We start from the raw sequence: 17,394 nt of genomic DNA, 5'->3' as shown, positions 1-17,394 counted from the left end.
CATGGCTTGGTGTCCTGTATCATATGGGAAGAAGATTCAAATACGGCAGCACTTTCCCCGTCTCTCCCTTGCTGGCATCTTTGTCTTTAGGGAAGCTGACACTCTGGTCCATCTTGCTCATGAGACTCCCCACCAGAGTTTGAATTTGAGTGGCAGGTTCCAGTCAGAGGAAGTCAGTCAAGGCTCCAGGGTTAGGGTTAGGGTTAGAGTTAGGATTAGGGCATTCCAAAAGCAGGGAGTTCCAGGAATGAGGCTGGCCAGGTAGGCCCAGGGCACCCCACTGCTCTCCAGTCAGTCATCCTGCCCTTCACAGATCCACCCCAATCCTGACCGGCCCTGCTGCACACCAGCCAACCTCACACACTGAGTGTTTCCTTCTTGACTCCCTTTCTCTGCCTTCCTCAGACAGGCATGATGAAAGTGCCTGTTCCCAGAGAGGTGCACAAGGACCTAGACCCACAGGCCACATAGAGTGGAGGCCAAACCTGGGATGGCGAGGAGGGACCTTCCAAGTGGGAGGGCCTCTCAGTCTCTAGTCCAAACGCCAGATACCAATAGGAAGAATAAGGTCCAGGGAGCTGCCCAACAAAAGTTACAGAGTCCTGGTTCCACCATGGGGAATGGCCAAGTTCTAGAACCTGGGTTCTTTCCTCATATCCTTACCCCACTTTTTAACTTTTTTATTTCAACACTAGTGGCCCAGTGCATGAATTCATGCACATGGAAAGGAAATTAATTAGAAGAAATATTTTAATATTGCTTTTTGCCCTTTCTCTATAATAGAAGTGTCAACCAAATTCACAATCGACAATGACAGATCAAAACATGCCTGTGATTGGCACCAGCGAGAGCTTTATATGTATAGATAAACTTGCTTAATTAGACCTGCTTTCTGATTTAGCTAAACTTTTTCCAATCCAGTGAAGCACACCAACTTCTCTTTTAGATAATTGTTAGCAACACAGCAGTAAATATCAACATGAAGCAGATTATTATTGTAGATCACACAGGGAGAACAAAAGGTAAAATATTTAACAGGGGCTTGAAATTTTTAACTGTCCTACTTATGTCCTTTCTTTGGTCCAGGATCTAAAGCAGAATCTCACATTGCATTTGGTGGCTACATCTCCTTAATCTCTCCATTCCATGACAGTTCCTCAGTCTCGCTTCGTCTCTCATCACCCACACAGTTTCGAAGAGAGCTGTAGAGTGACCCTGAATTTTGGTCTGACGCCTCTTCATGATTAGATGGAGGACATGCACTCGGGCAGGCCCACCATGGAAGTGACGTTGTGTCCTTCTCAGGGGGTCATACGGAGGTACACGATTTCAGTGTCTCAGGAGTGACGATGTTAACTTTGACCACTTGGTAAAGTGGTGCATGCCAGGATTTTCCACAGTGAAATTACTATTTATTCATTTGTAATTACTAAGGATCTTGTGGGGAGGTAATTGGAAACTACACAAATATCCTGCTCCTTAACATACTTTCGCCCACTAACTTTAGCATCTGTCGATGACACTTTCTGACAATTAGTACTGCAGTATTTGCCAAATGGTGATTCTCTATTTCCTTCATTCTTTCTACATTTATTAATTACTAGAGGCCCAGTGCACAAAAATTTGTGCACTTGGGGGGGGTCCTACAGCCCAGTCTGTGCCCTCTCACAGTCTGGGACCCCTCGGAGGATATTCACCTGCTGGCTTAGGCCCGCTCCCCAGGAGATTAGGCCTAAGCTGGCAGTCAGACATCCCTCTGGCAGCCTGGGAGCCCTCGGGGGATGTCCACTTGCCAGCAGGGAGCAGGCCTAAGCTGCAGTCGGACATCCTTAGTGCTGCTGAGGAGTGGGAAAGTCTCCCACCACCACCGCTGTGCTGGCAGCTGGCAGCCTGGCTTGTGGCTGAGCAGAGCTCCCCCTGTGGGAGCGCACTGACCACCAGGGGGCATCGCCTGCATTAAGCGTCTGCCCCCTGGTGTTCAGTGTGTGTCATAGTGACCAGTCATTCCCAGTCATTCTTTGTTAGGGTCAATTTGCATAGTATCCTTTTATTATATAGGATAATTTTACTCTAAGAAAAGGGTGACCCTATTTATTTCTTCATTCATTTCTATCAGTATGGACTCATGGGTATCAATTTTATTCCATGAACGTCATTATTTATTTTTCTGTTCCACTGATCTCATCCTCTTTTGAAATGTCAACCCATCTGTTTCCTGTGGAACTGAATTCACAGCCAGGGCTCATCAAACACACCTACTCCTCGGTAGACAGGGCAGGTTTTTGGGGGGGAGCGCAGAGCCTTTGCAACCATGTTTCCCTGGAACTCACTGAGGTATCTTCCCAGCAAGGGCTGGGCCTTTTTCCTATAACTGGGCAGGTTCCAGTCAGGGGAAGTCAGTCAAGGTTTCAGGGTTAGTATTAGGGGCAGGGAGTTCCAGGAAGGGCTGAGCCTGGCCAGGTAGGCCCAGGTCACCCCACTGCTCTCCAGTCAGTCATCCTGCCCTCCACAGATCCACCCCAATCCTGACCAGCCCAGTAGCAGCACCAGCCAACTGCACACCCTGAGATTTTCCTTCATGACTCCCCTTCTCTGCCCTGCTGTGGAGATAACTGCCTAGGAGCCCAAGTGGCAGACAGCTGGGCAGCACGTGTGCAAATTCTTTCATGCAGAGGAAGTGAGCTCCACCCAGGGGCAGTGCCAGCTGCTCTCAGGCAGCTCCAAGGGCAGCATCTGTCAATGACACTTTCTGACAGTAAGTACTGTGGTGTTTGCCAAATGGTGATTATCTATTTCCAGCATTCTTTCTATATTCACTAGTGTGGGGAGCCGATACAGGGTTAAGCCTCTGACTGACCTGTTAGCAAAATCACAAACAAGTCTTCTTCCGAGTCTTAAACAACCCAATCTGAGAGGTGGCCGCTGATTTACACGCTCTGTCATTTAAAAAATAAAAATGGGGGAATTTGCTGGAAGCTGGTCCACCCTTGCTGCTTGACACAGTCACTGCAGGGAAGAAACATCTGCACAGCTTATGTTTCAAGAGACCTGGCGTATATGACATATGTTTGCTCCCCCTCTTAGCGCTATGTGTTTTAAACAGGACCACCTCCCCGAGAAAGGTTGTTTCCCCAGGTTAGGGATTAACAGGACTAAGGAAGAGAATAAATCAGTAAATCCCCCTAGTGTTACAGAAATACCATGTACTACTTATGAAGAACTTGGAATAAGACTGTTGGCAATAAATTTGGGACTTGTTGGGCCCACATCCCCAGGGGTCTGCCCACCAGGGAAAGCACCAAAGCCTATACCCCTGGAGATCCACCGACACAGGGCAGTCCCAGGGAAGGCAAGCAGCGAGGCTGGGAGGACATAACCTTTACTGGGTAGGATAATCTCCTTCAGTCACTTCCTTGTAGCCTATCAGGAGAGCAGTAACCTTGAAATAGCCCTTGTAATGGAACACAGAGATTAACCTAGACAACATTAAAATCAATAGAACTAGATAGAGACAGGATTTTTGGCAAAGGTCAGATAAGAAACAAGGAACTGTAGACCGTTACCCAAAACATACCATGATGTGATTATAGAGGCATGCTTATAGGATCAAATAGTATAAATATAGATATAACAGGACAATAAAAAAAGAACCTCGCTATGCTGATCAACTGAACAGAGCCTCCGTGTCATTCCTTCTTCGCCAACTCCGTCCACACCTTTGGGAATCCCTGGACCTGCTGGGGCTGGACCCCAACACACTAGTTGGAATTTTACTGTAAGAAAGCAGAGCCCTGGCCAGGTACGTCAAAAGGTTGCAGATTCGTTATCAGGCCAGGGTACATACCTAGGTTGAAGATTCGATCCCTGGTTGGGATGTGTTGGGAGGCAATCCATTGATCTCTCTTTCTCACATCAATGTTTCTTTCTCCCCCTCTCAAGCTGAATTTTCAGCCAGGGCTCATCAAACACCTCTCTCTCTAAAATTGATAAACATGACCAGCCAGTTGGCTCAGTGGTTGAACTTCAACCTATGAACCAGGAGGTCACGGTTCAATTCCCAGTCAGCGCATATGCCCGGGTTTTGGGCTCGATCCCTAGTGTGGGCCGTGGGGGAGGCAGTCGATCAAGGATTCTCATCATTGATGTTTCTATCTCTCTCTCCCTCTCCCTTCCTCTCTGAAATCAATAAAAATATATTTTTAAAAATACAGGTAATTTCTTTTAAAGATAAAATAAAATTAATAAACATATTTTTGGTGAGGAGTTTTTAAAAAGCAGAGATAGCCCAGTGCACAGCAGCAAGAGAAGCTGGTCGTGCAGGAGGGGGACTTGTCTTCTTTGCTGTCTATAAGATGTGCAAGGAAGAGGGAGGAATACATGCACTGTGCTCACCTTCTCCCATGACCACATCAAAATTACAACTAAATTTTAGAATAACCACCCTTCAGAGTCACCTGAAGAGTAGCTGAAAAGAGAACTCTTCTAACTACAGATATAAAGAAGAAGCCCCATGAACACTGGTAGGAGGGTGGAGATAAGATGAACTGGTTCCACACCCAGGAGTGTCAATTAAGAATCAGGAGGGGTATCTGGGCTGCAGAGGTGCCCCCTGAGGAGGGAGCAGTCCCAGCTCCACACCGGCTCCCCAGCCTGGACCACCAGTGCTGGAAAGAGAAGTCCCCACATCTGGCTGTAAAACTAGCAGGGATTCCATCCATGTGAGATGAAGGGCTGCTGGGGCCCCAGGCATCCTCTTAAAGGGCCCTCCCATGGACTTACTTCCTGAGGAATTCATTCGATCTGAGCTCCAGCGCTGGGCAGCAGCCCTGAAGGCACCAGGGACATGCAAGGAGGAACTGAACTGTCTGGCTTTAAGGCGAGGACTGGAGGGGAAGCACTCTCTGCCAATTTATAACTTTGTTGAGCCATCCCCTCCCACAGTCTCCAGGATATGCAGGTACCAAATCTGTGTCCATCAAACTCATCCAACCCTGTTGATTCCCTGAGAACCCGTCCACCCACCTTGTGCACAGGCCCTAACCTCTTTCAGGCTTCGGTCCACACTGTGGTCTTCCCTAAAATCTCTGAAAGGTACACAAACCTTTCAGCATGCCCTGTGCATCTTGCTAAGCAGCCCCCAACCCTCTGCTTAGTGGCAGCTGGCCTTGGTTCACAGCTGAACCTATCCTAGGCATCTCCAAGCCCAGCACAGGCAACTACCAACCAAAGATCAGTTTGTAGGTCCTACCAGGTGGCTTTGGACTGGGTACAGGCAGTAGGTGCCCTGGGCATGCACTGGAGACCTCCCAAAAGGCCCAGAACCAACACACCTGGTGACCAGCTTCAGACCACAGCAGAGTACCACCTGATTAGCTCCACAAACAACACAGCAAAAGGGTGAACTCAGCAGGCACCAGAGCCCTGCAATAGTGAATCCCGCTCCATGGGGTCAGCCCACCCACAACAGCTCATCTGCTATAGTCATGGCAAGCAATCTGCTAGAGATAGAGTTCAAAACACTGGTCATAAGATTCCAATTAACTTAGGGGAAGAATAGGTAAACTCAGTGAGAACTTCAACAGGGCAGGAAACATAAAAATGGAGGTAGAAAATATAAAAAGAACCTGTCAGAAATAAAGAATACAATAACTGAAATTGAAGAATACATTAGAGGGAATCAATAGCAGGATAGATGAAGGAAAGGACTGAATCAGCAACTTGGAAGGCAAGGTAGTGGAGAGTACCCAATCAAAACAGCCAAAAAAAAAAAAAAAAAAAAAAGAATCAAACAACAAGAACAAAGTAGCATAGTTAAGGGACCTCTGGGACATCAAGCATATCAACATTCACATCATAGGGGTACCAGAGGGAGGAGAGAGAGAACAAAGGATTGAAACCTATTTGAAAAAATAATGACTGAAAACTTGCCTAACCTTTTGAAAGAAATAGACTTACATGTCCAGGAAGCAGAGTCCCAAACAAGATGAGCCCAAAGAAGCCCACACCAAGACACATCATAATTAAAATTCCAAAGGTCAAAGACAAACAGAGAATCTGAAAAGCAGTGAGAGAAAAGCAGTTAGTTACCTACAAGGGAGATCCCATAGGACTGTCAGCTGATTCCTCAACAGAAACGTTGCAGGCCAGCAGGACTGGCATGAGCTATTCAAAGTGATGAAAAAGAAGGACCTACAACCAAGATTACTCTACCCAGCAAAGCTATCATTTAAAATTGAAGGAAAAATAAAGACTCCCTAGATAGGCTCTGGCCAGGGTGGCTCAGTTGGTTGCAGCATTGTCCCGTGCACCAAAAGTTATGGGTTCAATTCCCCAGTCAGGGTACATACCTAGGTTATGGGTTTGATCCAGGTCAAGCCGCATATGAGAGGCAACCAATACATAGATGTTTCTCAAGCTCTCTCTCCTGCTTCCTCCCTCTCAAAAAAAAAAAAAAAAAAAGTGCTCCCCAGGCAAGAAAATGCTAAAGAACTTCATCATCACCAAACCAGTATTAGAAGAAATGTTAAAGGTTAAAGGAGATTCTTTAGGAAGGAGAGAGAAAGGGGGTGGGGGGGGGGGGAAAGAGGAGGAGGAGGAGGAGGAGAAAAAAAAAAAAAAAAAATAAGATATAAATATTAATAATAAAATTGTAACAACTATATACCTATCAATGATTACTTTAAATGTAAATATATTAAATGCTCCATACAAAAGAAATAGGGTAGCTGAATGAATAAGAAAACAAGACTCAAGTGTCCACTGACAGATGAGTGGATAAAGAAGGTGTGGTACATACATACAATAGAATATTACCTGGCCATTAAAAAATAATAAAATTCTACCATTTGCAACATCATGGATGAACCTAGTGGGTATTTATGCTAAGTGAAATAAGTCAGACAGAGGAAGACAAATACCATATGGTATCATTTATATGTGGAATCTAAAAAACAAAATAAGTGAACAAACGAAACAGAAACAAACTCATAGATACAAAAAACAAAATAATGGTTGCTGGGTGAGAGGGGTGTTGAGGGCTGGGCGAAAAAGGTGAAGGGATTGAGAAGTACAAACTGGCAGTTATAAGATAGTCACAGAGATGTAAAGGACAGCATAGGAAATATAGTCAATAATATTGTAATAACTATATATGGTATCAGGGGTACTAGACTCATGGGGGGATCATTCTGTAAGTTATACAAATGTCTAACCACTATGCTGTACACGTGAAACTAATATAATATTGAATGTAATTGAAAAAAAAAAATTTTAAAAAGGAAAGATGTGCAAGGATTGTTTGCCCTGGAAGGGAATGGACCAGCCTCTGAAACCAGGCACCCGAGATGCACAGGACACGAGGTTGCTTCAACTTCAGAGTAGAGACTTCAACATCCTCACCACTCGGACATGCCCCTGACACACACACATTTTTAACATGTTACACACATGGACTATGACAGTGAAAAGTGGCATCGCATTTTCAAAACACCTGCTTCTCTCTTCAGGCAGTACTGACTGAATCTGTGAACCTTTGCCTGCAGCCTCATCCGCCCTGTACTCCACGGCCCAGCTCCCCTCAAAAGCCCCCCGTCTCCTCCAGTCTTTCTAGGCCTCTCTGATGCCCTGCTCTGAGCTTCCCATGTCAGTATAGGAATTAGCTCGGGGTCAATTTGTCTCCCTACAAGAGCACAACTTCCTCCTGGTCAGAAGCCTTGTCCATCTGCACGGAGGACCTGGCACTACCCACAGGGAGCAGGAAGTAGTGGGCTACCATAGCCGAGCCGGCACCCGACAAACTGGCTTTTTGATGGAACAGCCCCAGTTTGGCTCCCGTCTCATCCTTGATCTCACTCTGTCTCTTTCTCTCCATTTCTATCTTCCTTGGGCAAAGGTCACCCCATCTGGGCTGAGCCCACAAGAGGGTCAGTGTGGTTCATCTCTAAGCTCTTAACACTGGAGTTTCTGAACCACAGACGTGCCCTCCGGTTCACAAGCTCTGCCGGTGCCCGTGTTCACTCGCTTTGAATAGATGTTGTGCCAGAACCTCAGGCTCACTCTTCCCCCCATGCTCCATTGACGGCACAACAGGAAGCAAATGTTGCTCATCTCACCTCTTCCATTTCCCCTTTCTGTCGCCCCCACCAGCTGGCCCCTCCAGCCACCTGACATGTGTTGTCTCTCCTTGTGTACATCTGCCCATATGTGCTCAGAGGGCCTTGGGGGGACGGGGGGTGCTTTCTGCTAAAGTTGGGGGAGGTGGTTTTGCAACCTCTTCACGACTCACCAGTCCCTTGCCTTGGTACAAACATATGTGTTCAAAATCAACATATTTATTCATTTGTCAAAATACCTTCAACCACATTTTACATGTAAAAGTTCTTGTAGTCATTCTCCAGATGCCTCCTCTGTGGGTCAGGACAAGCTGAAGTGATCACACCCATTTTGTAGACAGGGTTGTCAAGGCTCAGAGACGGAAAGTCGCTTCCCAGAAACACAGGGGATAGGAGCCTCCTGCACTTGCTGACTCCCCACCCGAGTGCTCTCTTGTCCACAGGTCCATGAATATTCTGTTTAATTCTTTGCTCCTTCTCTCTAGCCAGCCCCCTCCACCTCAGATCTAGTTAGCTATTCCAGGAAAAAACTTATTTCTTACTCATCTGAGAGTCCCTCCCAGCACAGCCCAGCCAGTACTTGCCAAGCAGTAAGACACTCAATAACAGCTACTGAGTGAACACGTGCTCCTGTGTAGAAGGTCTTCCCAGATCACCTCCTCTGACCAGAGACTTGTCCCAGTGCTTTTTGTACACAAAGACTCCACTTCCTGGGGCTGCTTCCCTGTCTGCAGAGCAGTGACAGAGGGCTGGACTTGATGATATCCGGTCTCCATCAAGTGCCTGGAAACCAGGATGCCCAGCCAGCCAGACATCTGGGAAGGCAAGCAGCAGCAGTTGGCCATCCCCTCAGGTACCAAGCAAAGAAGACAACATCGTGGAGAGCTTTGGAAGCTGCTGCTGTTAAAAACAAACAAACAAACAAAAAACCAATTTAATCCTACAAGCAGTTAATTTAGGTTCTTTTGTAAGATTAACTTGACCTTGGTCATACCTCTGAAACATCATGAGCAAAACTTGAGCTGTTTCCCAAGGTAGAAAGAGGTAACCACTGATCAATTCCCTGTCATTTAAGAAAATCCTAGTATTACAACCCGTCACTGTGAAGAGGAAAGAGTCACTGCCTTCTCACTGTGTAAGCTGCTTTATAACAACACGCCCTGAGCTCCATTCCATGCTTTGGCTTGTGTGCTCCCAGTTTGCAAACTGTCTTTCTGGTGTGTGCACAGTGATCTTGCACTCATTACTGCCCAGTGGCTCAATGGTTTCCCTCCGGCTATTTATGACTCTCTGGCAGTGTTCACAGCTGAGCCTGGGAGTGGGTGGAAGGCGTGGACAGGCTGAGCTTCCTGGTTGCTGCAGCCAATTTCATCCTTCAGATTATTTTCTTTTCAACACTTTCAAAGTCTTGGAAACTGAAACGCCTACTGCCAATCAATAGTCTAGAAATGAAACGCCTACTGCCAATCAACAGTCTAGAACTGGAAGCCTTGCCTGACACTCCCTTCACCTTCCCACCCCACCTGTCCATCCGGGAGGCCCTCCCCCAGTGTCTATCTAGGGCCCAGGTTGCCTGATACCTCCACTCCAACCCTCGACCCCCAGCCAGTTGGCTGACTGCACTCCCCTTCCAAATCCAGACGTTTCCCTCTCTTTACCAGACAATTCTGTAGTTTTATTAAGTTGCTTACTGCATTTGAGGTATATCAAACTTATACCCTCAAAGCGCCAGAACAGTATAACGAACTCCTCTGCATCCATCATCCGATTCAACAATATCAACTAGTGACCCATCTTTTTCGCCTACACTTCCATCCACCTACCCCTTCCTATATTATTTTGAAGCAAATACCAGGCATCATATCATGTGATCTGTACATATCTGAGTATGTGCCTTTAAATGATATTAACTTTGACCATGGTCACACCTAAAAAAGCTAACACTAATCCCTTAATATGATCAAATAGCCAGTCACTGGCCTCATCCATTTTTTCCTTAAGTTTGTTTGTTTGAATCAGCATCCAAATGAAGTCCACACACTGTGAGTGGTTGCTATATTTTTTAAACCTTTAAAACTCTACAGGTTTCCTCTCACCTCCATCTTTTTGCTTTTCCTCACAACTTATTGAAGAAACTAGTCGTCACCCTGCATGTAAAGTTCCCCACAGCCTGGGTGTGCTGAACGCATCCTCGGCGGGTCTAACACGCCTCTCTGCGCTCTGTTTCATGGAAGTTGGAAGTCTGATCAGATTCAGGTTTGATGCTTCGTGGGTAGAGCTGTTCATGCACCGGGAGGCACAGACTGCCTGGTCGTGGCTCTTCTTGTGGAAGTGCGTGGGGTCGATGCCCAGATCCATTCATTCTTCGCCGGTTGTACAATGGTGGCTGGCTTACTTTTGACCACTTATGGTCTCCTCCTGCAAACTCTTGCTCATCACTGACCTAGCTCTTGCATCTTCTGCCTAACTACTGGCATTTCTTGACACTTGGCCACTAGACTTCTGTCAAGGCCACCAGGTACCAGATAGGGCTGGAGATAGCACAAATTCCACCTGAAACCTCCCAGTCAGGGAGCTGTTCTTGAGGGCTGTGATGCTCGCTCCATGGCCATCACAGTGTGCATCCTGACTCCTCCAGACACATTTAATGAAATAAATGTAGTTCAGTGTCAGCTGAGATCACAGAATGGGATGGGCTTACCTCTGACAGGGAATCACCTCCCTACAATTCTCCACCCACTCACAGCTCACCCCCCACAGCTGTCCCCTGACCCTGCAGCTCCAGGTGTGGGACTCAGCGCGGTCACTACTTTGTCTCCTGAAAAGCACTCACATGACTCATTGGTGAGTGTGACAGATATTCCTAAGGTTGGGGACAATGGTGGGGTTTCAGGTTGCCATGTGCCTGGGCCCCTCTCATTCTTCCTCTGTCCGTCCTCGTCCTCTGCCTCTCCTCCCCGCCCACTCCCCTCATTACGTGAAGGTCAGCTCAGTAACGTGGCTGCGATGTCAGACCATCTGCCCCAGGTCTCCCCCAGCAGCACAAAAGACCTGGCCGAGGCTCTGAAACACTGCCCTTCCCTGTCCCCCTTCCCACCCAGCTCCTCTGGATAGAAGGGAACAAGGTGGAGGTACAGATTTCTCCCCTTTACAACTACATTTTTGTGCCAATGGGTCCCTTGGGCGGTGTAGCAAAGCCCTGGATTCCATCTCAGAACAATGTTTTTAACCCATTTAAAACAAAATATGTTTAAAAACAAATTATAGCCCAGAATTGGAAATAACCCAAATGTCCTTCAGTGAGCAAATGATTGAACAAGTTGAGTACGTGTCTACCATGGAACGTTACTCAAGAACAAAAGGAACAAACCATTATCTACACAAGAATTTGGACAGCCCTCCAGGGAAGTATACAGAATGAAAAACAGCCAATCTCAAAAGGTTACATACTTTTGAAAGTATGTAGACCTCAAAAGGTCACAGATTCCATGTTCTGACATTCTTAAAACTACAAAATTATAGATATGGAGAACAGATTAGTAAATGGCAGGGCTGAGGGAGGGGATGGGGAGTGTCTGGCTATAAAAGGGTGATTGCATGAGGGATCCTTGTGGTGATGGAACAGTCCTGGTGATCACACAAATCTACACGTGTGACAAAATCGTATCAAACTAAATACACACGCACATATGTACACCAAAGAGTGCATAGCCAACCTGCAGATGCCCCATGGATTGTGCCCATGTGAGTTTCCTGATGTGGTGATGTGCTATAGTTTCACAAGATGATGCCATTGGGGGAAACCAGGGGAAAGTTACATAGGGAATCTTAAGGGAATTTTAAAACAAAAAGTTTAAAATGTATTCTGAAATAGTTATTTTAAAACACCTTTATGTTATAGTAATACATGTATTCCATTATTAACACATGTAGAAGATCTAGTGACAGATCTTACAGCTACCCTGAAGTAATGAGTGTGAATGATATTTCAAGATACCTGTGACACGTCCTGCTAATATTGCTGTCTTTTGTTGCCTACATCCATAATCGAAGGAGATGCCAATTTTGCCAATGAAAATAAAAATGTAAACTTTCTTCCTATCCACACTCAGAGTTCCCTGAACTATATCATTGATCCCCAAGTTAAGAACCCTTGCCTTGTTTAAAATGGCAACTTTTGCCCGGCTGGTGTGGCTCAGTACTTGAGCATTGACCTATGAAACAGGAGGTCACAGTTGGATTCCAGTCAGCACACATGCTGGGATTGTAGGCTCAATCTCTAGTAGGGAGCATGCAGGAGGCAGCCGTTCAATGATTGTCTCTCAATCTCTCCCTCTCCCTTCCTCTCTGAAATCAATAAAAAAAAATATATTTCTAAAAAAAAAAGTATATATATATATATATATATATATATATATATACACACACACACACACACACACACACTTAAAAAAATTAAATGGCAACTTCCCCTCCTCTGTTACACAAGCTATGATGAACACAAAAGGCAAAAAGTAGAGGGAACATCTGTGTAAGAGACAGTGGTCACATCGCACTGGTAATGGGCCAGGGGAAGGGGGTGGGGGTGGGGTGCGGGCAGGCATTGTTTTGAAATGTTAATTGATGTTTCCCTGTATTGACCATCCCTCCACTCAAACAGCCTGACCTCAGGAATGCTTCTCAAATGCTATTTTGTTCTGAGTACAGGAGCTTGGTGCACTGGATTTATAAGCATGACTTTTTCTGCCTGGGAAAGCTCTGTCTAGTAAGTTAAAGCAGTTGACGTATGTAAAGAGAAATGTTTGAGATGAAGCAGTCCTGCGTGTAAATATTTATGAGTACCCTCCCTGTCCAATCCCTAGACCCCGTCATTTCCCAGTGTAGGAACAATAACAAAATGGGGTTCCTGTATAGAAAAGGCTGCCTGAACACTAGCAGATTGCTATCTTGTCCTATCTATTTTAACTTCCACTAAAATGGGCAACCCACAGCTTCCAGATCCCTCCTTCCTTCCCCTGCTCACCAGATCCGGCATCTTAGTGCACAATTGGAGGAAGGAGCGTGATAGAATAAAACATGCGAGGTACGGCCCCGGGTTTTCCTATTTATTAGCTTTTCGTTGTGTGCACCGCCTTTCTTCTGCCACTGGTAAGCGGGGGACGGGACACACACACACACACACACACACACACACACACTAGGAGCCATCCACTGGGTCTGAGTTGTTAAGCTTTTTCTCTGGGTAGTATACAGCGACCCCTACTGGAAGGCAAATGCCATCACAGAAGAACTCCCAAAAATGCATTCTTCCCCAGGAAAAGATAGGCTCACATCTAAACTCAGACTAATGTTTTCATTTCATGGGAAAACCTTTTCAACATTTGTATAAGTTACAAACCACACATTCTTCCAACCTCCAAAGCTCTGATGAGCTAGAAGCAACACTATGGCACTAAGCAAAATCAAATAAAACTGCAACAAGCAAGTTTTACACGGCCTAAAACCTTTCCAAAGATCAAGATGAACACTAATGCTGCAATCCCACAACCCACCAGATCTTGGAACTCAAGCCACATCAACAGCATTCACTCCACTAATGTCACTTCAACCATGAGCTTTCTTACTTGTCTGTTACTATCTCATTGTCAAGTACTCACGTCCTGGATTCCTTTGCAGCCCGGGCCATCCTAGACGACATACAACACACAGGTTCCAGCAGGATACAGGGTCTATGACAAGCCATTTCAACCAAGAACCCAGATGGAAAGAGCCCTGTGATGTTCTCTTGAGCATCTCCATGACCCTGTGGGGCTCTAGACCATCCCTGGAAGATACAAGGTGACAAGCCACAATTACATAAATGCCAATAGCAAGCAAGGTAAGTCAGGAGACAATTCATAGAGACCACCAAAGCCCTTGACCTCGGGTGATAACGTATCTTTTGAATGTCAGAGTAATCTCCTCTTCCAGACGCCTTAGGGCACAACCTCCCACCAAAGCACCAACCCCTCAATGTTATCCTGGTGCCCACATACCAGTGAGATGGGCCAGACACATCCTGGAGCCCTCCTGTGGTCCCTCCCTGGCCCCGATCGTGCACTGGTGGGGTCCCTCAGCCTGGCCTGCGCCCTCTCACAATTTGGGACCACTCAGGGGATGTCCTGCAGGCCACTCCCCTTTGGAGGGCACCAAACACAGGGCTCACAAGTGCTGCTGTGGCAGTGTGAGCCTCTCCCAATCGGGACTGATTGGGCGCGAGCCTGCGGAAGGCACAGTGGGGCCGGGATGAGCGGGAGTGGCAGGTAGGAGCTGCAGGTGGCGTTGGACTGTGGGTTTTGGCCCGATCCCCACAGGCCACCCTGAGGGACCCCACCCATGCATGAATGCGTGCACCAGGCCTCTAGTATCAATAAAGCTACAGAATTAAGTCCAATATATTTTTATGCAATTTCTTTTTTTTAAAACTGTCCCCCAAAGTATCACTCGCATTAAGTATGTGTCAAACCATGACTTAGAGCTGCACTGTCCCATAAAATAGCCACTAGCCATACATGGCCATTGAGCCCTTAAAATGTGACTAGTATGAATTGAGAAGTGCTGCGTTTTCAGCATCATGGCCCATGAAAGGACAGTGAGGAGACAGTAACCACAATGGTTTGAAAAAGGGAAGTTTAATAAAAAGAATTAGTAACTATTTAAAGGGAACTACCATGAGGAAATAAAAGCGAACTCTAAAGAATACCCTCTGACAGAGGGAAAGTACTCAAAGCAGGAAATAGCTTGGGGTGGGAGGGAGCCCCTCCCTACAGCTGGGACACAGGTCTCTTGGGGTGTGACTGCCACCACTGGATGACAGGGAAGTTCACTGGGTCATCTGGGCCAGAGCTGGTACACAGTCAGAAGCTGAGGCTGGCAGGCAGGCAGAATACTATGGGCCTTGCCTGGCAAGCAAGAGTCCCCTACAACTGGGGTTCTTAATAGGCAGAGGCCATGGTTGGACACCACCTGCTCACATGGATGAATTGTGCCCTCTAGCACCCCCTACTGACAACAATTGAGCCTGCTGGCAATGAAATGTTCTAATATCACAAGAAAAGTAATGAAGGGTGGATTTGGAATAAGGAGGCGTTAAGTGACAACTGGCACACCCCCTCTAAAGGTTGAAGGCTTGATATTGTGCTACCAGGGTTATTGTTGTTTTTTTTTTTTACAGGAACATAAAAAACTTCCCCAAAAGAATTTTACCAACATACTTACTGAGGTTTTCCAACTTCTCCTGGGGGGCAATTAAGGATTTAGCCTTTTACTTTTTAGGCCTCATTTTCTCATGGATCTCTGACTCAGTGTGGCCATGATGAGCGTTTCCTTTATTCTTCCTTGAACATTTCAGGAAACTATGGTCCCAGGATCAATCTCTGGAGTTTTGGGTTCTTTCTGGTACACGAATCCTAAATTAAACAGAAGAAGAAGGACCAAAATGTTTAAAATTAACTGACTCAGGGGAAGTTGTAGTTCCTTTCCTGACCCAGACAGGAACATCTGTGGAACATTTATCTGGTCTAAGAGAACTAGAGCACATCTGATTTTGAGGGGTCTGAGAAGGAAGGGGTGCAAGAGAGGCCAGACAGTTAAACAGGTTTAGTTTATGATGCCTGCCTGAAGCAACAAAGACTTTCGGAAAAGAAAACCAGCCCAGGGGCAGAACTTAGATATGGCATCACCAGTCGTGGAAGGCGAGGGAGGAGGACACAAAAGGAAGACACTACGGGATCTCACCAGGTGGGCACTTATCAATTCATCCTACATTACATCTCTGCTCTTCTGGGGGTCTGGTTGCTCCATATCTTGACTATGCCAAATTGTTGGGGGAGGGGGATACAGACAAAATCTAAAAGCATGCCAAACCGGTTTGGCTCTGTGGATAGAGCGTCGGCCTGCGGACTGAAGGGTCCCAGGTTCGATTCCGGTCAAGGGCATGTACCTTGGTTGCGGGCACATCCCCAGTAGGAGGTGTGCAGGAGGCAGCTGGTCGATGTTTCTCTCTCATCGAGGTTTCTAGCTCTCTATCCCTCTCCCTTCCTCTCTGTAAAAAATCAATAAAATATATAAAAAAAAATAAAAAATAAAAAATAAAAATAAAAGCAGCATTTTGGTAAGGCTGGGGTGGCTCCGTGGTTGAGCATCGACCTATGACCCAGGAGAGGTCATCAGGGAGGGCACATGCCCAAGTTGCAGTCTTGGTCCCCAGTGTGGGACATGCAGAAGGCAGCCAATCAATGATTCTCTCTCATCATTGATGTTTCTATCTCTGTCTCCCTCTCCCTCCCTCCCTCTCTGAAAACAATAAAAATATTTTTAAAAAATAAAGGCAAGATTTTTACTTGTAGGGACTGCATTGTAGAAGTAGAGGAGTGCTCATCGGCCAGAGGTCAGAGATCAACACCTGCAACCCTTTATATGTGGAAATTACACACTTCCTTTGATGCATGGATACAACCTAAGCCTCCCTCCACGATGGCCTTGTGGTCATCAGAGGAGAGTCACTGAGACAGTCAGTCCTCATCACATTCATCAGGGGAGAGATATATAGACCTAGTTGTAAGTTAACAAACTTCAAAAAAGCTATTTAAAAGGGGTGCTACAAAGAAAACATTTAAAGCGGTCCCAGTATTTGTTTAATAAAATATTAAGAAATCTATGAAAGGGTCACAGAATTTGTTATTTCGGAGTTTACCTTTAAAAAAAGGTGACCTAAAACCGGCTTTCTCTTGAGAATAGGGTCATGGAAGACAAACCTCTGCCCCCAAACTCCTCCTGCCTCTCCCTACGTTCCCTGGGGCACTTCACAGTTGAGGGACAACCCCTTCAAGTTTCTGCCATGTCCCATTCTGTGTCCCTTTTGCCTTAGTTGGTACAATGGGGAGAAGACTCAGAGAGGAAAGCCTTGTTGGTAGAGGACAAAGTGCAAGGGGTTGGTAGCCAAGAGGCCCTTCTAATCCCAACTCTGAAATCAGCATGCTGCGGGAATAAGGGCGAGTCCCTTCTCCTCTCTGGACCCCAGGGTCCCTATCTATCAAGTTGGAGCTATTTCAACTCCACGCCCCGCTCAGAGAAGTCAGAGGATGAGAGAACTGACAAAACTAGAATTTGGGGAAAGGTGAAGAAAATGAGCCGCATAAGCCCTTGGCCTGATCTCCTGGTATTAACCCTGGGGAGGGTGACTCACGCTGGCCCACCCAGAACTGCCCGTCACTCCTGGTCCACCACTCCCTTCTTCTCCCCT

The 17,394-nt window shown here is 46.3% G+C and overlaps 1 long non-coding RNA gene across 9 annotated transcripts in view; it reads right to left on the bottom strand.

The window, feature by feature from the left end:
* Positions 1-8,312: 8,312 nt before the first annotated feature.
* The window catches only part of LOC118668386, a 29,275-nt gene continuing 20,193 nt past the window's right edge, over positions 8,313-17,394 (bottom strand). For all 9 annotated transcript variants that reach the window (XR_004971649.1, XR_004971650.1, XR_004971647.1 and 6 more), the window contains 3 exons: positions 15,369-15,559; positions 13,769-13,935; positions 8,313-9,011 (listed from right to left, as the gene is read on the bottom strand). This is a non-coding gene — a long non-coding RNA (uncharacterized LOC118668386). The remainder of the gene's footprint in view (positions 9,012-13,768; positions 13,936-15,368; positions 15,560-17,394) is intronic.

This window comes from Myotis myotis, unplaced genomic scaffold, assembly GCF_014108235.1.
Source record: "Myotis myotis isolate mMyoMyo1 unplaced genomic scaffold, mMyoMyo1.p scaffold_m19_p_13, whole genome shotgun sequence".
Taxonomy (NCBI): Eukaryota; Metazoa; Chordata; class Mammalia; order Chiroptera; family Vespertilionidae; genus Myotis; species Myotis myotis.
The sequence above is the reverse complement of the archived record's forward strand: the minus strand, read 5'-3'. Positions and strand labels throughout refer to the sequence as shown.